At 43.3% G+C, this 27,675-nt stretch overlaps 1 protein-coding gene and 1 long non-coding RNA gene across 3 annotated transcripts in view; one reads left to right on the top strand and one right to left on the bottom strand.

Annotated features, from left to right (window-relative positions):
- On the bottom strand, positions 1-25,316 carry LOC144586497 (uncharacterized). 2 transcript variants are annotated; one of them, XR_013541354.1, is made up of 3 exons: positions 19,376-25,308; positions 18,818-19,017; positions 1-17,490 (listed from the first exon to the last, which is right to left on the bottom strand). It is a non-coding gene; the product is annotated as an uncharacterized LOC144586497 (long non-coding RNA). The 2 variants fall into 2 exon arrangements; XR_013541353.1 differs by having other exon boundaries at positions 18,818-25,316.
- The window catches only part of SHB (SH2 domain containing adaptor protein B), a 175,672-nt gene that overhangs the window by 2,935 nt on the left and 145,062 nt on the right, over positions 1-27,675 (top strand). The gene's annotated exons all lie outside the window — the stretch shown is intronic.

Genomic DNA, 27,675 nt, shown 5'->3' with positions numbered 1-27,675 from the left:
TTTTTGCCCTTTTCTCTGCAGCAGAACAAATCCCTGGTGACTCAGCTGCTTTACAACAGGGCTGCTGAAAGCCAGCATGACTTGCTGCAATTGTGTCAAGAGTAGACAACAGATAGTGATTGTGTTTTCAGATCTATAAAAGAGAGAAGATATTTTAATCCCTCAGATAAAGCACTCGGGGAAACTGGGTTTGTTTGTGCTGCAGTTTAGCCTGAGTCATATGCAAAGTGCTCCTAACTGCTTGAGTCAGTACTGACACTGTGTTAAGGGATTTTTTTTTCAAAGGTGTGAACCTCCAGACATTTTAGGGATAGGTCTGCCTATCACATTATTGTGTATAATTTTTTTGCGTCAGCAGTCTGTTGAGAACAGAAGAGACGTGTTTCAATCAGTTCACATTTTATATTAGAGCAGCGTGTGCAATCTTTTGTAATGGCAAAGAAAGTCTTTGAATCTGAGACATCTTTGGAGGAGCAGGTTCATTATTGTAGCACCTGGTTCTTGAGAAACTCTGAATTTCTCAAACCATTCTTATATTTGAGGAGAAGAAGCTTTCATGGTCCAGTGGCCCCAGTGTGGTTTTTTTTTTTTTTTTTTTTGGTGATTATGAAATGGATAAATAAGTGTGTCACAATCTGGAGTTCTGGAAGGTTTCATCACTGGCTCACCAGGACCCAGAAAGCAATGTTAGGCAAAGACTTGTGTATATATCGTCTTCTTTTCCACTTTGTTAAAAAACAGACTTTCTGCCTCTGCACTGTTTCTGTAAATCTTCCCATTTTAATCTTTGTTAAATCCTATCCTTTCCACAGAGACTCAGCTGCTGAGAAACCGCTACATATTTGTCTTGGAACTCCAATGCCTTGCAGGAGGGGCTCTTTTTTGCAGGTGTGGGGATGGGAGGAGTTACAGTAGTTCTGCTTTCCCTGCTTAGTTCACGCAGTACGATGGCTAGGGTTTGTTGTACAAGAGGACCTCTTTAGGTGCAATCCTTAAAACTTTTCTGCAGGAGAAAAATCACATAAAATCTAGGTACAGTTATGCCAGTAAGATCGTTACAGAAACTCATACCTGAAAAACATAGATCTCTTGCATGTTGTTTTTTGACATTTGTTTTCACAATATAACCAATGTTTTACAGTACTTGAAGGTTTTTAATTCTGATTTAGAATTATTCACTGGGTTGTATTTAATTTTACCTTGAGTGTGGTCCTGAAAAAGAATAATTAACCTCAACATTTCCAGTATAACTCAGAAGTCTGTCTCATGCTCAGTATCTTTGTTCCTGCACGGATGTCCTCTCTCCTTTCTTTAATTAGGCCTGTTGAATCTCACCACCGCTTCATGAGCACTGAAAATGTGCCCTCTGTAGTTTGCTTAGTACTCCCCTGGGGCTGCGTGCAGCAGAAGCATTGCAAGGATTACTTGACAGTGAGCAAACAAGGTGTCCTTCGCCTAAGCAGGCTCCTCTTTTCTGATCTTCTCATTGAGAAACTTCCGATAAGCTTCCAAGGAACATAATGAGTCCCTAGAATATCACTGGGGGGCAGGGAAGGCTACCCTGTCATAACTCCCTTTGAATACTCCTTTTTTGTTTTCAAAGACAGCTTGCCTCATGGCATAGCCGAGACTTTCGGCCAAGATACAGGAGTTCCAACACTTTCTTAACGAATATAACTAACTTGTGCAGCATTTCAAACTTCTCTATCCAGACCGGGCATTTCTGCAAGACAATTGTGACATTTCTTTATTGCACTCTCATTACTGGTAGTTGTATAAGCTTTATTTAGGTGCCACCTGAGCGTAGGGTGCTTGCCCACCTGCATTGTAACCCCATTCCCCCTCTGTCATCACTTTCAGCATGTGACATCATCATCGTGAAGAGGCAGGAGGCTGCTTTGTAAGTGTAGGCTGCCCTCATGAGCCAGGAATCGAAGGGAATGGAGCAGCTTCCCTGTGCACACCATGTTCACGTAACGATTGAGGCAGGGCTTGAACACTCCCCTCAACCTGTGTGAGCTCCACATGCTTCAATAACGCCAGAACAAAGCTATAGACATTTCTACAAATTCATCATGCTAAAACTGGGCACATAGACTATATTATGCCGAGTCAAGCCATACCATATTATACTGAGATAGTTGGGCTTATTAACTAGCCCAGTGTTGGCTGTTCAGGGTAGCAACACTTTCTAAGGTGACAAGTGGATGTTTCCTTCCAGATCTGCTACCTGAAAACATTCCAGAGCAAGTTGAATTGTAGTCCCCATGGGACAAGCAATCTGGTGCTCTTGAGAGGTTCGTTTGAAACTCGCTGGAGCCCCAGATAGCGTGGGATTATGAGAACTGTCGAAGTATCTACAGGTCACTAGGTTCACTGCCTTCCCTCTTCACTGAGTGGTGGTTCATTCCTTGTTGCTTTCCTTCTCAGTCGTTTTCCAGTACTCTGTTGGTACCTTTGCACAGATGCTTTCAAAGCAGTTCAAGTAGATGTAAACATGTGGGCACGGTCACTTAATGGAATCCAGCAACCATGGAAGCTTGGGAGTTAGAGCAGATAAAGCATAGAGAAGCAGATGGCAACGCATCTCATAGAAATATGTGTAAATAGAATAGGAATAAATTCGGTTGCAAAGGTAAAGCAGAGATCAAAGTTGAAAGAACTGTCACCAGTTGCAACATATTTATTTTGCAGTGGGCAGGCACAATTTCAAAGCAAGCAAATGCTAGAGGCATAAGTAAAAAAGTATTTCTACATGTTTACCAAATGTTGCAATCATCTTTGGGTCTGTGGCACTGATGTCCTCTCTGTGGCCTGGAGGGATAATGTTCTTGCTTGAGCTGTGAATATGCTGGTGTGTTCAGAATGGGAGATCCAGATAGTTTTATTTTTGAGGATTTTTGCCTGTAGAGAAATTCTAGATCCAGTTGTTTCTGAGCCTTGGAAAACCTAGCCTTATGCAGATGCCTGTCACTGAGAACATTAGTACTTATTTGTTAGGTGTTGCAGCTTATCCTGCCTAATTGGCTTAGATCAGTGGTTCCCAACCTTGGGTCCCCAGATATTTTTGGACTACAATGCCCATAAATCCTGGCCAGCACAGCTGGTGATGCAGACATCTGAGAGTTTTAGTCCCAAGAACATCTGAGGACCCAAGACTGGGTTTTTAAGACCATTGACTTAGATGTTAAAAGGTCAGGACCTGCCCATTATTTTCATGGAATTCTGTACTTTTCTGCCTTGCGGTCTCAGATATCCAAGAACGTCCAGAGAGTTGTTTGCTATTTTTTGTTTTAGAAACTGCAAGTGGAAATAGAACGTACATCTGAATGTAGAAGTTATTATTCATCGCTTCTGAAATCTCTGGCTAGCTGGCATAACAGTTATTAATCCAAGTGCTGGTTATTACTAGTTTCCTGGCTGGGAAATTAAATTGAAATTGCACTATACAGGAGTTGGGTTTCAGGTAGTCATCCATGCCAAAAGAGCTTAATAATAATTGCTCTGTCAGGTCAATTCCAACTTAAAGCAACCCTTTCCAGGATTTTCTAGGCTTGTAGAAAATGCACAGAAGTAGTTTACCATTCCGTTCTTCTGGGGTTGTCCTGGGACTGTGCAGCTTGCCCACAGCTACATAGGCTAGCTCTTCTCCCAGGAGGAGCAGTGGGGAGTCGAACTCCCAACCTCTGGCTCTACAGCCAAATACCTAAACTGTGGGGCTGTTTCAGCCAGCTACTAAAAGAGCTACAGAATCCAAGTTGGGGGTTTTTTACGTCCTCAATCATTGCAGCATTCCGCTGCAGAGCTCTTTCAGTAAATTACAGTTTAGACTAGAAGACTTTAATAACAAAACATACAACTTCAGTCTAAAACCAGCAACCATACCCAGAAACCACAGCCAATTTTAGGGGGAAAAAAATATAAGCAAAGAGTGCACTAATCCATACATACTCAGAATTAGAGAACAAAGCTTTTGTAAAACTTCGGTGGAACAGGCTGGCAGATGTTCACTAAAGTAATGTTCCACAAGATAGGTTCCTGCTTTTAATAAATGGTGGTCTATAGAGGTGTATTTTGGTGTGTGTGTTGTTTTTTAGCTCTCACTCTGAGAATTCTCTAAGAAAATCACCAGGCAGAATTTTGGGAGTTCCAGCTCACAAGTACACACCTGCAGACACCTCCATTTCCATTCACTTAGAGCAGGGCCTGAGGCTTCATTGGCTTCTTAGTCTTTCACTCCCTGTTCTTACTTTTGGGAAAGGAAGAAAGAAAATGGCTGTGGTCCTTCCTAGATGTTTTTGGGGAAATGCCCTCTCTAGAGCCCAGTGGACAGGAAGTCAGTGACCCTGAGAATACTGGGAGTTGAAGCCTTGCTGGCAAGTAGGCTCTACAGGAAAAGAGGAAGACCAAATACAAGATGGAATGACTACCTAAAAGAGACCATGGTTCGAGTCCGCAAGAGCTGAGTTGGACAGTTGAGGACAGAACATTTTGGAGATTGCTCATTCATAGGCTTGCCATAAGTCAGAGGCACCTTGACAGCACACAGCAGCAACAACAGTTTAGATGACTTTAATAACTGCAAAACAAGCTTCTGTCTTCAAACAGGCCCCAGTTTCTCAAAATTGCAAACATCTTCCAAGAACGTGGTAGATGATGGGTCATTTTGCATTACAAGTCTAGGGTCATTTCACCCAGTAAAGTGTTGAAATGTCAGTCAGAATGACTGCCAGTGGTTTCCCTCATTGGCTAAATCCACTGAAAAGAATTAGTGCAATTTATCACAAAGCAGCTGAGCAGAACAGTGCCTGAAAGTTTTGCGTCGTATCCTGGGTTCTACAATTATTATTATTAATATTATTATTATTTATTTAATTTATACCCCGTCTATCTGGTCAGTGAGGACCACTCTAGGTGGCTAGGGGCTTATTCACCTGCCCACTAAGAAAAGTGAGGATGTGGGTTGGTCCATGGTCCAAACTGGCATCAGGTGGCATGTCTAGAATCCAGGCAAACCCTGGCCAGTTGGGGACTATGGCAGTTCTGTATTACTTCTGCCTGTTCAGCTGCTTTTCCCAAGTGAGTGGGCAGTGGCAGGAATGACTAGGAGGACAGGAAGAGCAACAGACTCCGTTCACCTTGCCCTGTTCCTGTGGCACTGATTGATGGAAGGACAAGGCAGGTGAATGGGCAGCAGTAGTAAGTAGGTGGGGCTTCTTGAGGAGTTCCTGCCCCACGGCATCTTGCCTGGAGTCATCACTGGAGATGGGGGAAGCAGGAAAGGAAACCAAATATAAGAGGCACATGTACTTTAAAAAGGAGGTAGTTGTGTTAACAAAAGAGTATTATAATAACCATGTCCCATTAAGTCAATTCTGACTTATGGTGACCCCTTTCAGGGTTTTCAGGTAGAGAAAACTCAGAAGTGGTTTAAAAGAGACCTTTCTTCTTGGGGTGCCTTGGGACTGTGCCGCTTACCCAGGGCTGTACAGGCTGACTCTTCTCCCAAGAGGCACACTGGAGAATCAAACTCCCAACCTCTGACTCCACAGCCAGATACCCAACCCACTGAGCTATTCCAGCCAAAAGAATAGAGAGTGATTATTACAAGTTTGTGGAGGGACTTTGTTGTTGTTGTTGTTGAAATAACTATTAGAAGGGAAGACACTGATGCCTGATGAGGCCCCAAGCTCTTCTACCTCCTACCGGGAGACCCCATGGTAGGAGTGGGAAAGCAAACCGTTTCATTTTTAATAGATACAGGGGCTACCGTGGTGGAGAATGTGGGCAAAAAGTCTTGCTTATTCTAAAATTGTGACTGTGCATCACCCGGTATCACCGTGTTTTTAAAAAGTTCACTGTTGAGTGAAAAAGAAAGGTTAATTTTGCACGGAACAGTAAAGGAAAGAAGAGAACATTAGAGGCCTTACGGGAATGTTGAACTCGCCACTCCACTCCCCCATGAGACAGTTAGTGGTCCAGTGGTTTGTGGGGACATCCCTCTTGTGCAAGCCCTGTTGAAATGATTGAAAAATGCACAAGTATATGTTGTGCTCTTGCACACGCCTCTTTCATTTCAGTTGTGCTTAAATAGAGGGTGGAAGTTGTTGTGAGCCAACTTGTGTAGAGGTGTATAACATAGTTGAATTTGATAGTGATCTATTTCTGTGATAATTTTAAGTCGATAAATGATGTTCTGCCATTTATCGCCTTGTTAGAATGAAGGATTAAAGATCTGATTAAATATTTATTGCTGTGCAGTCATGCACTTTTGAGTCATCGACTGGAAATGCTTACTGGAAATGGAAATATTAGTTCATACTGCAGGGTGTTTTTTTTTTTTAAAAAAAAAAAGCAAACACCTGATCGCATAGTCCTAGTCTGTATTTTAAAGCATGGATTCATTATTTGGATCCTGAAATTTTCATGCATTAGCAAAAGACAGGAACAGACCAGGCCTCCAGAGGAGAGCAGAGGAAATGTGGTCTGTATACCAGGACTGCTGAGGCAGTGGAGGAAAGGTCTGCCTGGGGTTCCGTAAGCCAGATCTTTGAGTTGAATGGTACAGAAAGTCACCTTATTACTTATACATGGTATGCTAAGCTATACGTGTATAGTTTATTTTTATGTATAGTATTATTTAGAGAAGAGAGAAGTATTTAATATTGTATAAAAACAATTTTGAATTTTTTTGGGGGGTGAGTCTGAGGGTTCTGCTGATCCCCAGTGGAAGAGAGCTGGTGCTAGCACAGTCTTCAGTGCTATACAGTGGACCCTCTACTTACAGAATTAATCCGTATTGGAACGGTGGCTGCAAGTCGAAAAGTCTGTAGGTCGAATCTCCATTGACCTACAATGCATTGAAAACCAATTAATCCCATAACTGGCAGTTTTTATTCTATTTTTGTTCCATTTTGGTTTTTTTCTGGTCTGTAAGTCGATTCTCCGGCTGCAAGTCGAATCTAAATTTTGCGGCCAGAGAAGTCTGTAACTCGAAATGTCTGTAAGTCTGTAAGTCGAGGGTCCACTGTAATAGCTTCTTGTGTTATTTTCACATCATGAATTACAAAGCTGATTTGGGGGTGCATTTTGTACTGCTAGCCCCAGGGTGCCAAAATTGCTGGTTACAGCTCTGCATGTTCCCAATTCCCAACAATAATTAAGAGATCAGAAGTACTCATTCTGTAGTTGGATTTATGTATTTGCTATCATTAAAAAGAATTAAATAAATCATACTCTCGTGCAGTGTGCCATTTGCAAAAGGTCATTTGCTCTGAAGGTAAGAGTTTAATTTCAGGTACTGGAATAATACAATTTGAATTTCTGAAAGCAAGTAGTAAAAGAAATCAGGAAACATGTTAATTTCCTATATTGATAAGAGGAACCCAGAAAATGGAAATAACTCCTCCACTTTGCAACAATCACCAGAACCCTCAAAGCACCTTTTCTACCCTTCTTCTTTACTTAGCAGTGGTAGAAGAGAGTGCTTTTTTACTTTCTCCTTTCCCCCCTTCACTCCTTTTCATCTCTCTTACACTTCAGGGCATCAGAACTTGCACCACCCTTGGTCTGCATTTAAGTTTTGATGTGCCTCATTAAAGACTTTTTGTAAATGGCCTCTGACGTTTGATTGGGTAACCACAGAATTCGTTCCTCTGGTAGGAAAATACAAAATAAATAGCATGCCTGAAGTTTGTAATACTGAATTTTGTCCACTTCTAAAAATCTTATAACTTTGTACATTTCTATTCTTAACTTTTTGTAAACAAAAATGTGTAACAATCTGTGTTTGGTTTTTTTTACATGTTCTGATGCATGACTTGATTGGATTTTTATGATTTTCACTGTTGTTTTTGTTATTGTTTGTCTGATTTTATCATTTGTTAAACTGCCAAGAATAGTTCATTGCCCTAATGGAGTGGCATATAAATTAATGAAATAATTTATGAAATATTGCCTTGTAACACTTAAGGCAGGAAAGAAGAGGAAAAGGGGAAGCTCTTTCTGTCCTGTTTTGCACCATTTTAATTGTCATAAACATTGCTTGTGAGTGAAGGAAAGGGTGGAGAGCCTCCTTTGGAGACAGGGAGGACCAACGGGGACATAATGCGGGGGTGGGGTGGGGAATCCTTCCCTGACTCAGATTTTTATCTGAGCCAGACGACCATCCAGTGGACATTGGTTGGTCTCCTTTTTAAAGTCTAGCTATTAAGAGCTACTGAAATTTGTCCTTAGCTAGGCTCAGGGAAATTCAGGGATATCGGTAATTAGAATTATAAGTACAGTACAGGAATGTCTACCCAATTCAAATGCACATGAACATTGTTTGATTTCATATCTTGTGGTAGTAAACAAGTGATATTGTGACTGAATGTGTGCACTAACGGCAGTGGGAAGTATGATCATTATGTTTATGATGAGTGATCTGTGACAACAGCTCACTTGTGCATTTATGTGCATCACTTGATCACTCATCACAGTTCTGATTGTATCTCACCCCTGCTGTTGGTTTGTCTTTGTGTTGTTTCACATACAAAAAGGCCTTTTGCAGGCTACTCTGGTGGCTACTAGGACACCGAGAAATACTCTGAGATGAAATTATTATTATTCATGTTACGCATGTGTACTTTCCTTTTCTTTGGGACATGTAATTGTTGATCTCCTATGTTGATTCTCATGAGTCAATTGGTTATTCTGTTTCTCCTCATCCAGACTTGGGGGATGGGACTGGAGAATATATGAAGTAATTTGTGTTGCCTTCCTGAGATTCTTCGAAGTATGAATGGTATGAAGGCCTTTTGGGAAGATAAAGCCATAATTGTAGTGAAGACCTGCCTAACTGTCATGATTGAGGCATACTGTAGCATTCCGTTTATATTAGCCTTAGTCAACCTGGAGACTTGTTAAATGTAAAGTTTAAGTTGTTTTCTGTCTGTTTGAGCCTTTAGACAGATCGAACAATAGAACTTTCCTTATTTTCCTGTTCAGAGACTTCTGATGATATTTCCCTTAACTTTTGTAGGAGTTGACTTCCTGATTCTTAGGTTTCACAAAGGAGAACTACAAAGTGTTCCTTCAGTTTTTATCAGCTTCCTTCCCATTTGTATCAGAGAGATCTTTTTAGCTTTTCTGAAGAGGCAGGGAGGTTCTGAGAAGCACTGCCAAAGAGCAGGTGGTGATAAAATATGTTCTAGGAATGCTTCCACAGAGGCGGGACCCGGCATGGTATTTCCTTAATCACTGTAAAAATCAGGAGTGCTGCGTAAGTCAGAGAGAGAACAAGGTACTGTATACCACTGTATGCACAATACATTGTGATTAGAATACTGTGCAATTTCTTTGTCAAGAAACACAGTTCACTTTGTTGTTGAACTGCATACTCTAGAGCAGGGCTGGTGGTGTGTTGTAAGTCTTCCGAGGTATAAAAGGTAAAAAAAAATCATTCATCCATATTTGTGTAAAATTATTGTTATTTATCAACATTTTAATGCCCATTTTCTTTCAAGGAACTTTCCTTGATTTTATATCTTTAACAACACTGAGAGGTAGATTAATGTAGGAGCTGATAATTGGCCAGGAATCAAGTGTTTCTAAGTTTGTTCATTGCCTGTTCTGCTTAAATATCTTCTATGTATAGTTTTAGAAGAGGTAGCTGCATTATTTTGTGCTAGCATATCAGGCAAAACCAAGAAGACAAAAACACTGTGGCACCTTAAAGACCGTATTTTAATGTGCGTTTTCATGGACAAGTCCATTTAGACATACTGTAGGAGTTTATTTTTCTTTTGTTTTTACCTGATACCTTTTGTGTGATCTATCCAGAATCTTTCTTCAGGGATATACTCCTGTCTCACTGTGCTGTATCAAATATTTGAAAGTTCTTTTATAGGGTACTCATTTCTGCCCTGTTACTTGAAAGGCAGATCCTGCAAGTGCTGAGACAGGCAAAATATCTTCCGTTTAGGAATATTTCTAGCTTAATTTAGCAGTGGAAAAATTCATACCAATTTTTCACTGTCAAGCAAATTGTAGCTGCACAGGTTTATGCAGTGGCCTGGAATAACCCCGTACCTTTTATACAGGTAAAGAATCTAAACTTGTTGAGAAATGAAGTTGTGCAAGAAAAGCAGGTATTAAATAAATTACATCAGAACATCTCAGACATTCAAGAAAGAGACCCCAAATGTACTCACTTACATGATCTCCCTGTAAATGCCTCAAGCGGAATGTAAATGTAAGATTTCAGTCATAGAATTGTTGTTTGTTGCCTGTTTTGGATAAAAATGTTTGGAATTTATGTTGATTACCTCATTCAAGATTCCCTCTAAGCTGGGTGCACACATCTCTGCCTCACTGCCCGCAGCTCTCTACCTCTTTCATGCAGCAATCGCGTTAGGTTCTGGTCACAGTGGAACCCTGCGCAGGGGTAGGAGTCACGCACAAATTCGCGTGGGAGCCCCACCCAGCGTAACTGAAAATTAGAGGATATTTTAATCTCATTACTACTATAATTGAATACTGCTCTGTACTGAGAATGATGCTGTGGACAGAAGTATCTCAAAAAGTCCAGGGGTGAGTTTTCATGGAATGAGAAATCATGTGGTCCCCGGATGTTCTTGGACTACAACTCCCAGAAATCCTGGCTAGCACAGCTAGTGCAATATAAAAGGCTATTGGAGGCATATGCCAGGAATACTAACATGACTCTGGCTTTGAGTGATATATTTTCTGTAATGTATATCTTAGCCCATAGTTTCTTCCTACATCAGAGCAGGTAAGGCTTGCCACTCCTGGCAGGAGGCAGGATGACAAGCCTCTCTGCTAGGTTGAAGAGGGCCTCACCGAACGCGATCTCTGGAGCCATTGGAAGGCTCTGTGGCGGTCACAGTAGCAGTATAATCATGAGTGGACCATCCGGCCCCATGAAGCCAAACCCTCATTATCTCCACCTGTGTGTGTGTGTGGGGAAATAGTCATACAGTATTCATATATATATACCCCCAGCTTTAGTGTAGACCCTAAGGCTATATGCACTCCTCCTAAGGCTGTTTTTCAACCCTGATCCCTCCAGATTCCTCTATCCCCCACCCCCGCAAGTAAAGCTTTGCCAGCAACAAATGATACCATTACTGCTATAGGAAGTCTCCAGGAGCTGGTATGTACCTTTTCACGAGGTCATTGTATCATTTAACATTTTTTTAAAAAAAATACATTTTTTTCTCAAACTACAAAGTGGACTTTTAAAAATCTGTACAAAAAGTTATTAAGGCTATACTTGTCTATTTAATGTCATTTGTTAATCCCTATCCTATAAGAAACAGATCTGAAAATAACTGTTCCCATAACCTGACTGGTCCAGCCCAGCTATATGTGATTTTAAATCTGCATATACTGTATATCCAAATATCTATATCTGTATCTTTATCTACTGGCCAATAACTACCTACCATGTGAAAAACAAATACCTAAAAGTAAAACTAAATACCACTCCTAATTCCCTGTGACCACCACCCTCCCAGGTCCATAGAACAAAGTGCCTGGCTTCTTAATAACGCCAGGGATAGCTTTAAGTGATGGAAATGTCCACAAACTACTTCGCTTGCCCCACTGCGGTCCAGTGGGTTGTTTCCTTCCTCTTTCTGTGAGCCTGACATCATATCCTGGACGGGAGGTTGCTCTTTGGTGATTGGTTCTGAGACTTCCAATTTGCCAAGTGATGTTTTCCATGGGGTGAAGGTGTCTCCTTTGTATAGAGGAAAACAGGAGGCTCCATGGGATGGTGCATAACTACCATGGATGACTGGGTGTTTTTGGTGGGCCTCCATGGGTTTGGGCCAGCTGTGAGTGGCTTAGGAAGGGGACCAGTGTTCCTTCTGGAGGTGCTAGCTCAGGGTCCCCACCCACTGAACTCAAACAGAAGGGAGAATGGGTCATTTCCTTGATAGATGTGGGATAAGACTGGGAGACCGACTGCTGGTTTTGAACTACAGTGGGGTCTCTACTTAAGAACGTCCCTACTTAAGAACAATCCAACTTAAGAACAGCTCCATTTGCTAAATTTTGCTTCTACTTGAGAACAGAAATCCAAGATAAGAACAGGAAAAAAAAATTTTCCTGCTCTTTTTTTAACCTTAGGTCATCTTAGGTTAAAAAAAATTCTCCCCCTAGTGGTAGAGTACGTATTAACCAGCTTTGCATTAGTTCCTATGGGAACTAATGCTTCAATGTACGAACGCACCTCTACATAACAAAAAAACAGCCAGAACGGATTAATTGGTTTTCAGTCCATTCCTATGGGAAATTTTGCTTCAACTTAAGAACGTTTCAACTTAAGAACACCATTCCAAAACCGATTAAGTTCTTAAGTAGAGGTTCCACTATAGTTTCTATGGACGGAAAAGAGCAGATACGGATTAAATGGTTTTCAATGCATTCCTATGGGAAATGCAGGTTCAACAGAACTTTTCAACTTGAGAACCACCTTCCAATACGGATTAAGTTCTTAAGTAGAGACCCCACTGTAGTATTGAGGATGCCATGGGTTTGGATGATGATTGGAATGACAGTTGTGGGTCTGATTTGGGGGCAGGGATCTTTGGGATTCGTGACAATGGAACTTAAGGGTCCTCCCGATTTTCTCATCACTGGGAGTGACTTTGCTGGAGTGGAGGTAGCCAGAGGGAGCAGTTTGTTCAGTGGTACTAGTGGGAGCTTGTCCTTCCCCAGTGAGTAGAAGACATCAGTAGATTCCATCACATGCTATGCCAGATGGCTCATATGGATTGGCTTGCCATTTTGTCCTCTTTCTTTTTCCCTCTGGTGCCAGATAAGGGGGCACTCACCTTTGCCTTCCTGCGGCTTTGAAGTTGAGCCTGCTTTTTCTCAGGATTTGGTTCCTCGGGATTTGTCTGAAGGGCAGCCACTTTCTTTGGCCCCACCACAGCATGCAGTGAGCTCTTCATCATCATCTTCTTATGGGTCACTCCTTTTGACAGCTTGCTTGGGGTGAGATCTTTTACAGCCTTCAGACTGTTTGTCTTGAGAACCTTTTTACATGGTTTCCCTTCATTTGGTGGAGTTTTTCTTTTCTTTGTCTTAGCAGACAGTTTATACTCAGAGGGAGTCCGTGATGTTTTTTTCTTGTGATAGTCTTGGGATGGAGGCATCTTTCCTGAATTGTGGCTCAGTTGAAGTTCCACTGGCGGGAGCAGATGCCTCAATGGCTTGGGGTTCAACCTCCCTGATGACCCAAACAATGTGGTTGCCAGACGCCGGTGGACATTGGGACAGCCTGTGCTGTGGGACCCCTTTCTGCCAATGGGGTGGGAGCCAAAGTGGTGTGGTTGTAGGATTAGAGGCTGGCCCGATCCAGGAAGGTGAGATGATGGCTCCGGTCTTGATCAGGAGGTCAGAGGGGTACCAGCTGTAAGCTTGGCACAGACAGTGAAGGGGGGGTACCCATACATTTGTCCCATGGCAGTTGGAGGAAGCCTTCCATAGGGGAAGGCCAAAGGCCGATGGCCTGTTCCCTCTCTGTAGAGGAAAGAGGGAACTACGGAGCTGGACAATGGCGTCCAGCCTTGATTCCAGCAAACTCCACATGGGTCTTTTGTTGCTGGGGGCAGGTAGACTATTGGGGGGGTGGTCTCCTAGCTGAGTGGAGAGACTGGTGTCTGGAGGCATCAACCAGTCCAAGGCCTTGGATGGAGTGCTTCTTCTGATGCTCTGAGGGGTTTCCTCCTGGTTCACAGTGGCCTCCCCTGGTGAGAGGCTGTCCTGTGGAAGGACTCGGCCTTCTTTTGGCTGCATCTTGGGCTTCTAGTCTGTAAGGGAAATGAATGGGAAACACTGCTCAGCCTTACCAGGAACAAGTTGCTATATTATGGCTCTCCCTTAGCCAGATGGTATTCTGAAATGTAACATTTTACTACCGTATGCTTCAGAAGGAGGAAGCATGGCTGTGGTCTGTTGTTTTTCTCTCACATCTTCACTTCATCCCTGCTGCTCTCTTGTTTTTCCTCTTATTCTTCAACACCTCAAGGTGACCAAGTGAGCTGTCTGCCCTTTCTCCAGCCCTGTTCTAGAAGCTTCTAAATTCTGGGGGGCAATTTTAAGAGATTTATTTTATTTTATTTCTATTAATATGTTCTCCTCAGGACCCAGTTGTCTAACATTTAATAAACATCTGCCCCTCCCCCTGCAATAAAAAGAGAGGGTCCCCTTGGGCACTGCTATTCTATGCATTTTCAATGCTGCTTTCTCTGGGGTTGAAGCTTTCGTCCCATTTTTGCTGGCTGTCAATCACTGCCAAAAAGCCCCTGGCTCCCCCTCCCCCCCTTTGGACCGAGCCTTGTGCTCCTTTAACAAGATGTGCCAGATGCTAGAGCTGGGACCATCAACCTGCTAAGCTCTACCAGTGAGCCACTAGCCCTCTGTGTGAGAGTGTGGGAGCGGGTTTCTGAAAGCAATCACATGCCCTCAACCACTAATAGCCCTGATTAGCAATCAACTGATTGACGCTGCACATGCTCTGCAATCAAGTTCAGCCTGACTGCCATGCATTTTCACTGCAAAACACTGCTTTTTGGGGAAGATGGTTCTGAGAGGCTGGCTTAACTTAGACAGCAGGAAAAGGGAATGGTTAGGGCCAGGAGCAGAAATGGGCATGAACTGTGCTTTGGCAGTTCGGCCCAGTTTGGCACGATGCCCACACAGATGTGCTGCAGGCGCCTTCACTTCCTTCCTCCGCCTCCTTTGTGCGTTTGCTCACTCACAGGTGGCAGCACACTTCCCTTCTTTGCCTCTTCCAATGGTCGCTCACTCAGACAAGGAGGTGGGGCAGGGAAGAAGAAGGTTGTGCCCATCTGTAGCCAGGAGCATAGGAACAAGTGCTGCTGTTGCCATGGAAACCCCAGGTTTCTGAGACGTTTGGATCCGAAATGGAGTCTAGAATAGAGGGCAGTTGGCTTTAGCTAGGAGGCCAAGTGTCCGTCAAGAGCCAAAGGGTAAATCCAACCTAAACAAGCAAACCAAAATAAGCCCCCGTATATGGTCTGCCTGGTGAAGAGTTTTCCAAAACTGAGGTCTGAAGGTTTGGTGTAGACACAAACACTTGTCTAGAGGAGCCCCAGGCCATGAGTCAGACAAATTTGAGTCAGGTGTCCCCTTACAAGCTTCAGAGGCCTCTTAATCCCATTTCTGCTCCCAGAACAAAGCACAGAGACCTGCACAAGCCACCTAGACATCCCTGTAGACAGGCCTTCCCTGAGAGCCAGGCTAATCCTTCGCCTCCCCATTTTCAGTGTTTTCTTCTTCTTTAGGAAAGTTTTGGTCCCAGGCCCCATGGCTTCTCAGTCAAACCTAAGTCTCATGGAAGAAATAGGCCTTAGGCCCATTGTCATTACAAGGAGGCAATGTTTTAATGGAAATTGCTGGATTGTGCACTGCAGCCATAGAGTTGTAAATGCCTTATCCCTCCCCCTCAGTTTCTTCCCTTCTATATCCACATCCACTTTCATGTGGATCTAACTTAGCCAAATACTTTATGGCTTTCCCAGCTATGTATCCATAGGTTCCCAGTTGGCTTCCCAGTGACCCTCTTGGAAAAATAAAGGAAAAAAAAAGAGAGATTAATTTCAACATCCAAATAGCATGGCAAATAAGTTGATTGGATAAGTCTTTTTCCCAGTCACTGAAGAGAGCACTTCCATCACTCCTAACTGAATAAATGTCTGGTAAGGAGCAGACAATGGAATGGCAATAATGCAGTGTTGTTTGTGACAGTTCCTATGGTAACCTATAGGTTGGTGGGGCAGGGACAAGGAACTTAAAAGGCCCTCTCCCAGAGTCTCAATCAAATGCACCTGTGAAGGCAGTGGGCCTAGAGAAAGGCCTCTCCACTACCATTCACAAAGCTACGCCACACAAGATAAAATCCCCAAAGCTGACTTCTTTTTTCATCAGTTAACCACTTCTCATACAAACTCAAGGCAATCGTCAGGGCTGTTTTTCAAAAAGTGTAAATGGTAGTGTGCAGAAGAGGGTATCCTGTGTGGACCATCTTGACTGATGCCATTGGTGTTGTCAACATTCAGGCTGCCCTTTGCTATGGAAAGCTTGACATCTTTTTTTCTGCCGGCAACATGGCACAATGTTGTGCAATATTTGGCCATTTTGTGGCTTTTTGAATTGTGGACACAGAAGCGCAATATCCCGCATTCATAAATCAGGGTCTTTTAAAAATGAGTGAATATGGATTATAGTCAGTGAATCCACTATTCTGTAGAAAACTAGCCCTTGTCTTAAAACTTCAGAATTCATTGGATAAAACCCAAGCAACTGAAGACTAGTGTGATATGACCTGTGGGTTAAGTTTCTCATGTTGACTCTCATCATGGCACATAGCACACCTGTATATGAGCAGAGGATACTTTCCCTAGTAGGTTGTGACACAGCATTGTGGGTATGGGTGTGCTGAAGGTGAGAACCAGTTAAGGATCTCATGAGACATATGAGACATGCCCAAACCTGTTTTGAAACAGCTCTTCAGAGCCTGTTTCTTCTCTGCTTGGAAGTCTTGATTGTGGAATGAGACAGCAATCTATTACCCACTCACCTGGGAGTAAGGTCCATCAACCTCAGTGAGACATACCTCTAAGTAAACATATATAAGATTGCTGTGGATGTATGACTGATTGAGATTCTCTAGGCTAGCTTCTCTCAATCTGGGTCTTCAGATGTGGATTATAATGTTATCTCTGCCCATCACCCATACTTGTGGGGCTGTACTTAGTTGAAGTCCAGAATATCTGGAGGGACCCAGGAGAGGGAGGTGTTCATGATTGTTTATGGCTGTTTTCTGATGCAAAGATGGAGGTCAAGAATCAGTAGTACCAGGAGAATTGGCATAAAATTGATTTAACACTGACAAAGCCAAAACAATAGATTTCCCTCTCTTGATAATTGAGGTTTTTCTCCCTTCAAACTCATATCAGTAATCTTATCCAAGGTTAGTATACTACAGTACTTTTGATTTTAAAAAAAAATCTATCTGAAGAATGCTTTCTCTCTCTGCCATCTGTGCAATTGGCCAGATATGCCATGAGCAGGAGGGGCTGTCTTCTCTTCTGTTAAGTAATTCCACTAATGTGTGAGGGGTTGGTAAGTAATGTGGAAGATGCTCTTAAAATGGCACATGGCAGCTGTTGTTTGACACAGCCTACGCATTCGGCTATAACCACTTGATTAATGTAGAATTTTTTGGTCCCCTTCCTTCTCCTTCAAGGTTTGAGGCATGTGCATATTTTCCTTGATCCATTTTCTGCCTGGACTCTTATGTTGTCAGCAGCTGGCCTGATTTAGCACTGCAGCCGTTAGTCTCTTCTTGAAAAGATGTGGTAATTTGGGACCGATGTCAGACTTTCTTTGGATGGCATTTGCTTTCTCTGATGTTTGCAATTTCTGGAACATCGTCTGTAGCTTTAAGTGGTCCTATATAAATAAATCAGAAGGGGGTATGTTTCCTGAAAGACTGGAATTTCAGATTATTTCCAAACAGTACATATCATGGAACAACAACACAGATGTCGCCCTTCTTATGCTATTTCTTTGTTATGACTGAGTTTTTGCTCTTCTTCTTCAGAAAACATCAAGCTTTTAAAATTAAACTTGTCATGAAATTATTACAAACCATCCCCTGTTTGTTTATTAGCAATTATTCCCTCCTCATTCTCCAAAAGAATTTAGGGCAATGTATTCACGAAAGCTTTCACGGCCGGGATCTAATGGTTGTTGTGGGGTTTTTGGGCTTTTTGGCCGTGTTCTGAAGGTTGTTCTTCCTAACGTTTTGCCAGTCTCTGTGGCCGGCATCTTCAGAGGACTGGAGTAACACTCCTGAAAAATGTTTTCTCTCCTGTCCTCTAAAGATGCCGACCACAGAGACTGGTGAAACGTTAGGAAGAACAACCTTCAGAACATGCCCAAAAAGCCCAAAAAACCCACAACAACCAATTTAGAGCAATTCAGGATGTGGTCAGACGGGGAAACAGATCACAGTTTGGATGACTTGCAGAACAGTCCAGTGCAGTCTTACTGCATACAGAGGAATGCAGTCCAGACTGACCCCAATCCATTCCCAAACTGAACTTTTTTGGTCAAGCTGTACGGCTGATACTTTTGAGGGCTGAACTAGAGCAGCTGCCCAGCAGATCAAATAATAGCTTTAAGGGAAGTCACTCCCATCAAAACAACATTTTCTGGTATGATCAGGTACTTCTCTTTGCAGCTGATCACACTCTTAGAAATGCTTTCAAACGATTCTCTTTTCCAGACAGGTACAGCCCTGGGCAAAGTGCGGCCTGCCAGATGTTCCTGAGCTGCAAATCCCAACATTCCTCACTGTGTGGGCTAGGCTCAACTCTCCTCACACTATTGGCTGTGTGGGCTAGGCCCAAATCTCCTCACTATTGGCTGTGTGGGCTAGGAATTATGGGAGTTGCAGTTCAGCAACATCTGGAGGGCCGCATTTTGCCCACTCTTGGGTTACAAGGTCAAGCAGTAGAACTGTATCATGTGTAGGCATATCAGATTGCGCCAAACATTATGAGAGATCCGTGGAGTTCAGAAGGCCACAAATGTGCTGTATATGGATGTGTTTTCTGTATAGTGGTGGAGAGAGGGGCTATTTCTGGCGAAAATCCTCCCTCCTAATGCCAGCTATCTTGATTCTTGTTTTCTCCATTCTGTATTTATGGAGGAGAATTAGCTGGAATACAGCAGCGAAGAGCTTGAGCGCACTGTTCCTCTCCTAAAAGTGTACCTTGCATACAGAGAACATATAATTCCATCTTCTTCGTGGCCTCTGTGAATGCAAACAGTTGGGTTGTTCTGTGCCTGCGCTGAATGTCTCAAGTTTCTAGAGCGTAAAGACACATGGCTAGTGGGATGTTCCCCCTTGGAGCGCATACGCCACCTATCCTAGGTCCCCTCAGTTCCTTTTTTCCGCTGTGTTGAACAGACCTGTTCGGAGAAATAGAACACTATATTGAATCATATCTCCTTTTTCAATCATCATCATTTCTACAATCGTTTTCTTTATTTGACGTTTCCCCCTGTGAGTTCTTTCCAGTTTTTCTCTACCCGCGTTTTGCCTTCCGCTCTTCCCCTCCTACAACCGTTTCCCCCTCCTATCCTTCCCACTCTTTAAGCCCCCCAGGCCTTTCAATCGGTGCATCATCTGTGCAAACAAGATCCTGCTGACGGGCCTGACCACTGTCTCTTTTGCCTTGGGGAACAACATCCTACCCATTCCTGTTCTACGTGTAAGAGGCTAACTAAACGAGCCCTTAAACTTCACCTCCAAAGATTGAGGTCTTACCTCTGGGAGAAATCTCTCAACCCATTTGTGGCCTCCATGGAGTCTGCTCAATCTCCAGACCCTCAAATAGAGCGGCAAAATCTATCCATGCCTGTTTCCAGCTCCGTGACTCCTTCTCACCATCCTAAGGAGAAGTCGAAGTCCACCTTGAAATTGAAATCAGCGTTGAAGACCTTGACTTGATCTCTAGATTCTTCAAAAAAAGAAGAAAGACAAATCGACATAACCCCCCCCCCCAAAAAAAAGACTTCAAAATTGATACAGCTTGGTCCACCACAACCAACTCTTCCATCTCCCATTCTGGAAGAATTGTCCAGAGAGGCTCCAGGCTCTACATCTGACAGAGATGACCCATCTCTACCTCCGGCCCAAGCTCCAGTCTCTACCGGTAGCCTGTCACCAAGTGTTGGCCTTTTTCTGGCTGGTGTGCATTCCAGCCAGGCCTCGGCCCTTTCGAGCCCTGCATAATCAGGGCCGGCAATTCCAATTGAGCTCTCTGGTTCCGACTTACCTCATCACTCTCCGAGAAAACATCGAGAGAAACGAAAGCATCTATCACCTCCTCAGTACGACCCACCACATAGGAAGTATTACTATTATCCTCAGTCATCTCAATACCAATTTCAAGATGATATAAGAGAAGGATATTACCAATACAACCCTTATATCGTTGAGGATCCTCAAGACCACTTATATTATGAGGAACCCAAATGGGTCCAATATACCTTACTGCACCCCCTCGATATTCACCATCACTTTCTCCATCTCCTCCTCGACAGCGACACCAATCTCGGTGCTCGATAGCTACTCATTTTGCTCTCCCATCTAAACCAACTTTAAAACGTCCTTTACCAATTGTGCAACATTCCCAATCTAAATGTTCCAAACATTCCTCCAAGAATCTTCCCCAAACAACATTGCAAGTCACTACTACTTATAAAGGTCCCCCTCCTGTGCCTACCAATACAGAGAGACAATCCATACATGTGGCTCCTATGGCACAGCCTCCTTCCATACAAGCATTGGTATCGAGACCTTGAGACCTATCTCTCTCTGCATCATCTTCATCAATTCAAGACCCGGCTTCTGATACATCACAAGAATCACCATCAAATTTACCAACACCAACCTCTGATGTCACTGAGAATCATCCACCATCTCCATCAGAGGACTTCACCTCTTACTCTCACCTTGTCATGAGAATGGCCAAATCGTTACAACTTGCAGTCGAGAAACCACCACCACCTAAATAAGACTTGGTCTTTGACAACATTAATCAAGATAAAATGCCTCCTCTCAGTTTGACACTCATTCTGGCCATGCTTGATCTAATCAAAGAATCCTGGGACAAACCTCCTTCATCCTTACAGATTTCCAGATGTACTGAAAACCATTACAAGACACACAGTCCCGATACCAATTTTCTCACCAAACATCCCACACCGAACTCAATAATAGCAGAGTCCAACCAGTTAAGAGCCCGGAACAAATCCTCTATTGCTGCTACAAACAGAGAAGGGAGAAAATTGGATATACTTGGCAGAAGACTTTATTCCCTTACTTTGTTCATAATGCGAATGTCAAACCACCAAGCCGCAATGGGAGTGTGCCATAGACAACTATGGAACAAAATTCTACCCATACTTGAAGCAGCTCCTGAATCAGTTAAATCAGAAGCCATCAATATCCATACTGAAGCTTCCACACTCGCTAAGCAACAAAGAATTGCATCTCACCATACCGCAGATACTGCATCTAAGGCTATGGACACCTCTATCGCCCTACAATGTCATGCATAACTTCGATCTGCTGGACTATCAGACGATACCAGATCTAGAACAGAAGATCTGCCATTTGATGGAGCTGAACTAGTCAACCAAAAAAGGGAAGAAGTAATGGAAAATCTTCACAAAATCCATAAAACAGCCCGGTTCTACTCAACCCAACAAACATACAAATATCAATGGCCACAACACCAATGACAACTATTCTATCAGCAATCATACCAACAATTTCAGCCATATCGACAATACAAACCCCAATAATCCAAAAGACCCTTTCAGGGACCTTCAACCTCGGCACTGTTGTCCTTTCAGAACCAGCAACAACAGTGCCGCTAACCCTTTCACCACCCTCAAAAGAAGGGTAAGCAATACCCATAAACTCCCTTTACCCTTTTTCCATCATCCAACTCGGTTCCAAATGAGACTAGGTCCATTCTTTACACATGGCAATCTATAACTAATGATCAGTCGGTTCTCAGTCTATATCATCAAACACGGTTACTTCATAGAATTTAAAACTTCTCCACCAATTGGAAAAATCAAAAATATCCCATATTCTACAACTTCAAGAAGTCTCTCTTCTTCTTCAAAAACAAGCCATAACCATGGTCCTTTCATCTGACTTGCACGATGGCTTCTACTCCAGATACTTTACAGTACCCAAAAAGGATGGAGGACTCTGTCCCATCCTCGATCTCAGAAATTTCAATAAATTCATTCGACCTCGACGCTTCAGAATGTTGACACTAGACACTAGCATTCCTCTCCATTCCCAGGGAGATTGGTTTGTTGTCATTGATCTCCAAGACACCTACTTTCATATCTATTCATCCAGATCACCACAAATTTCTTCGGTTCCAGTTCGACGACACCACATACCAGTTTTTCTCACTCCCATTCGGGATTTCCACAGCACTGAGAACCTTTACGAAATGCATGGCACCAGTCACCGCCTACCTTCGACTTCAATGTATCAATACTGTATATTCCCTTACATAGACAACTGGCTGATAGTTCAACCTCGTATCACGAAGCCGTCAGAGCTACCCATCTCAATCTCAACACACTTCGAGATCTGGGCCTCAAGGTGAATCTCACCAAATCACATCTTGAACCCTCTCAAGATGCCACCTACATCAGAGCCCATTTCGATTCACTGCAGGCCAGAGCCTTTCTTCCTCAAGAGAGAATCCTCAAACTAAAAAAGGCTATTCAACCCTTCTGACCTCTGGCCTCAGTATCAGCCCATCATATCCAACATCTTCTCGAACTCACGGCCTCAACAACTTCAGTCATACAACACGCTCGACTCAAAATGAGATCACTTCAATCGTGGTACCGGTTCCTATTTGACCCCATGACGGATCACCCATCTATGCATCTAACTGTAACACCCGAACTTGCATGTTAACTTACTTGGTGGACATTTCTCCCGAATCTCCTTGTCGGTCGACCCTTTTTGCCTCTTCAGCTGACTTACCACCGATGCCGGCCCATCCGGCTGGGGAGTACACTGTTTGCATCACAAGATTCATGGGCTATATGGACAAATCAAGAAAAAAACGTTACACATCAATAATCTTGAACTTTTAGCAATTATCAAGGCATTCCACACTTTCCTACCACTTATCGCAGGACACACAGTCCAACTTGTTATGGACAATACGACAGCTCTTTATGACATAAACAAACAAGGAGGCACACATTCTCTATCCCTCCTATACCTGACCGTCGAGCTCTGGGAATGGTGTTACCTCTACATCACATCTTCCCACTATCAATCCACATAGCCACAGAAGAGGACTCCCTCGCAGACTACCTCAGTCACTTGACATCGAGGACACACGAATCATCCCTAAAAGACACCATCTTCAGTCCCCTGTGCGACCATTGGGGCACTCCTATCATCGACATTTTTGCTTCTCGAGCAAATGCCAACATTACTGTTCTCGAGCCAATGTCGACAAGAACTCAATCGGAAAGGTTGCTGCAGAGGGGTAGGTCTCATCTTCAAGGCTATCATTGCAGAGTCATTAAAAACTACGTTTTCATGCTTCCTGGAATCAGCAGAAGCTCCGTGGAAGTATCCAGACCTTAAATAGAGGCCTCTGCTACTGCAACAAATCTGTGGCTGGAAGGGGGGTGAGGGGGATGGCCCAGAAGCATGTTCACTGTGAGTAGGCCCAAACTTCACTGGAGGTGTGGACTTTGCTCATGATGATCTGGGATATGATGATTTGGAGTTGGGGGAGGGACACCTGAGTCCACAATTACATGCCCCCAAAGTGGTGGAAAATGTTATGTTCCTGGTCCTCTGCAGTTACAAATGGCTTTTGATAGTTGTGCTTCCACTTTGGGAAGTTATACTTGCACAGTTCTGTCCAAGCCTTTTTGAGATACACTGGTAGAAGAGAGTGCATACCCAACAAAGAAGAAACCAAACCAAGCAGACAGTATGGATATTTAGCCACAGTGCCAGGCTGTTAGCTGGTCAAGGTTAGGCCGGTGAAGTACCAAGGTCTGGATTGTCCACCTACCAAAGAGATTAGTCCAGTTCAGCTTCTCACTCATTACAAAGAATTGGGCATCCTTCCTATCCTGTCAATGTGGGATTCTGAAGAAAGGCATTTGGGCTCCTGTTGACCAGTATTCTGAATGGTTGGCAACACAAAAGGGAATTTTATTGGCTTACTGTTGACCACCCCATGCCATGTCAAGGAAGGAAAAAAGTGGGGAAACAATTGCTGTCTCTTACAACAATCAGCCTTAGCAGTGATGACTTGTCTACATTGTAAACTTAAGCCATTTTCCTTTTACTTTGGCAGGAGCTGACTTCCTACAGGCAAGGCATTGTTTCTTTTCAAAGTCAGCTGAGCATCAATTGTTCTCTGCAAGGGTTTTACTTTCAGTTTCGTCAGAGTGTGCCAGATACTCAGAATATTAGTACAGTGCATCTCTACTTCCACAGAACCAGAGAGTTTTTTTATGAAGGTGTTGGGAAAAAGTTTGAAACTGGTTCATCCTTAGACTTCTGTATTGTTTATATGCCTCTATTAAAGAAATTTCTCAGCACTGTTTTATCATGTGCCATGATGTACTTATTAGCTTGGCAGTGTATAAGGTGGCACCATCGAACAGACCATAAAGGAACCTTTGCTTCCAAGTGGCAAAGCACATGGTTCTTTGCCTCACAGTACATTCTGGTCAAACCCTCAGATTTGTATGCTGACATTGTCTGGCTTTTCCTATGGCATGGCAGACATGAGCAAATCTCACAAAGCATAATGGACTGCAGTCTGAACTGCTGGATGTGCAGAGGGAAATGGTCTATATAATTTTCCCAAGTTCCCACTGACAAATTGCCCAGACTGAGAGAATGCTGCAGATATTGGATCTTTAGGCAGGTGCTTTCAAATCATCTGATTCCCTTTCTTCTCCTTGTTAGATATCATTGTGGTTTCTGACCAATTTTCTTCAATGAGATAAATTAAGTACAGAGTCAAAAACATGGAATTGACTTGTAATAACTTCAGAAAAAAGGTTTATTAACTACAGACTTTAGTTTCAGTTGTTGTTGTTTAGTCGTTAAATCGTGTCCGACTCTTCATGACCCCATGGACCACAGCACATCAGGCCCTTCTGTCTTCCACTACCTCCTGGAGTTTGGTCAAATTCATGTTGGTAGCTTTGATGACACTGTCCAACCATCTCGTCCTCTGTCGTCCCCTTCTCCTCTTGCCTTCACTTTCCCAACATCAGGGTCTTTTCCAGGGAGATTTTGCTTCTCACACAAACCACAGAAACATAACCCCCCCAGTCCAAACCCACCCTCCAAAACCCACACAGAAAAGTTTTTTTAAAAAAGGACTTACCAGTCCAAAGCCTGCCGGCGCTCCGCTGCCTCTGCGCAGCCGGGGGTGAGCGGCCAGACGCCTGGCCAGCTCTAGCCTCCCAGCACTCCGCTGCCTCTGGAGCTTTCAAAGGGCTTCTTCCGATGTCGGGGAAAGCCCTTTGAAACCTCTGAAGACACCGATTGCAGCGGCGAGGACCCCCAGGGAGGTCTCCCATGGTGTTGTGCAAGCCCTGGGAGACCTCCCTGGGGGTCCCCGCTGCCGCAATGGGCGGCTTCGGAGCTCTCTGAAGACAGAAAGGCAGGGAGAAAGGGCAGGAAAGTTCTCCCTGCCTTTTTGGCTTTGGAAGCAAGGCGGGCTGCCAGGGAGAAATCAGCTCCCTCCTTTCACCCGATGCTGAGTCCCCTTCAGCATCGGGTGAAAGGAGGGAGCCGATTTCTCCCGCCTGCCTGGCTTGCTTCTCGTTTGGAAAAGCAAGCCAGGCAGCCGGGGAGAAATCGGCTCCCTCCTTTCACCCGATGCTGAGCCCCCTTCGCGCCGGCTGAGCTCAGCCCAGCACGAAGGGGACTCAGCATCGGATGAAAGGGGTGTGTGATTTCTCCCCAGCTGCCCGGCTTGCTTCCGAAGCCAAAAAGGCAGGGAGAAAGCGCGGGAAGTTTGAACTTCCCGCCCTTTCTCCCTGCTTTTTTGGCTTTGGAGGTTTCAGAAGGCTTCCTCTGATGTCGGAGGAAGGCTTTTGAAAACTCCAAAGGCAGGGAGGAAGGGCAGGAAATTCAAATTTCCCGCCCTTTCTCCCTGCCTTTTGGGTTCGTAACCCGATCCGCGTTTGCAAGTAGGGTGTACTACTTGCGATGAGATCGGGTTCGTAACCCGAAATGTTTGTAATTAGGGCCGTTCGTAAGTCGAGGGCCCACTGTATCTGTTTGGAAAAATATGTTGATCCTAGGGGTGCATATCTTGTAGCATTTCAAAGTTCAGTTCTAGATTATGTGAAGTAATAAAGGAGAAGTCTAATTGGTGGTTCTGCAGTTTGTGGTACATGAACAGTTCACTCCCTGCAGAAAATGTGATCTCCTATCCTTTGCATATATTTAGGTAGCTAAACTCTGATCAAGCATGCATAGTTTCCTTGAGTTGTTTATTTTCATCGTCTCCCACAAATTGTTCTGGTGTGAGAAGGAATGCAGTTTCAAGTCCTACAACATTTTGCTCACATTCTACAGCCTTAGGTAAAAAAATCTCGTTTTTCTTTTCTTTTTCTTTTCATAGCTGTAATGATTTGCCTTTTTCTTAACATTAAGCATTTACCCCTGCGCATAAGAAGGCTGGATGCAAAGGAGGGATTGGGTTCCTATGCTCTGTAATGATTGTGTAATAGAAGGAAGTGGTGGTGGTGATTATAATTGTTCGTTATTTTTTGATAAGTTTGATATACTCTTGTATATTGCATCACACTGACTTTTTAAACTGATAAAATATTTGATATCCACTTCCTGATCAAGCTATTTTGGTATTAGAGAATTTTGTCAGAATTAGCCAGATTTCAACTGGGTGCTGTAAGCTCTGATGATGGCCAAAATACACAATGAGAGCTGCTAGGTATAATTGTCAATAATGGAAATGTTCTGTTTACAGCGGACAAGAATTTAAATTCATCATCTGGTAATGTTGTGTTGCATTTGAATTGGGCCATTTTGTAACATTGTTCTCAAATCTTAAAGCTAAAGTCCAACTCTTAAAGTATCGCACATCCCCTGCTACTATCTTTGAGCATGGACAGAGTTCCTACTCCAGTCCTCTGAAGATGCCGGCCACAGAGACTGGCGAAACATCAGGAAGAACAACCTTCAGAATACGGCCAAAGAACCCGAAAAACCCAACAAAAAGGAAGAAAGAAGGCCTAAAACTAAACACAGCCTGGCTTCCAATTCTGAAAAATACAGCCTGCAAAAGGTCAAGGAACTCTACCGAGCCACAGGAGCCAGGGATCATTGCACAAAAAAGACCAGCTAATGACACCCATCAATCACAATAACCCGTTATCACAACAAAAATATGCTGATCACCCTATCTCCTGACAATGGACTATGAAACATACAGGTATAATCACCATTTTCTAAATAGACTGATATTTTCAGTTACAGATTTGGATAAGCAGTGGTGACTTGGTGTTTGTGTTCTGTGGCAAGTTTTATTTTTTCTTAAGGGCTGTATAGTTGAGAGTTCATAGGTTGGTGATTCAGTCCATAAATTGGAGATCTGCAGAATGTACAATTTATGTTCTGAAGCAATCTTCAAAAAAAAAATTTAGTCAAACTGATGCTGGCATTTGTTCATCCCACTTATTTCCTCTTCTGCATCTTGTGGAGCCTACTAAAAACTTCTTGGAAAAATCTGGAATATCACAAACCACAGCAGATAATTTTAGCTTCCAGTATAATAAACTCAGTTTTAAAGATAGACATACATGCAGATAGCCATCTGCCCACTATTACCCCCGAATTAAGAGAAAGAAAGATCTTCTTTGGAAGAAAACAAGAAGTTGGTTACCGTATTTTCCCCTGTATAAAACGTCATTTTTCCCTAAAATAATTAGAGGAAAAATTGAAGATTGTTTTATACAGGAAGTAAGGAGGGCGGGTGCTTTCCCCCTCCACGTTTTGCA

This window comes from Pogona vitticeps, chromosome 2, assembly GCF_051106095.1.
Source record: "Pogona vitticeps strain Pit_001003342236 chromosome 2, PviZW2.1, whole genome shotgun sequence".
Taxonomy (NCBI): Eukaryota; Metazoa; Chordata; class Lepidosauria; order Squamata; family Agamidae; genus Pogona; species Pogona vitticeps.
This window is presented reverse-complemented; position numbering and strand designations above follow the sequence as displayed.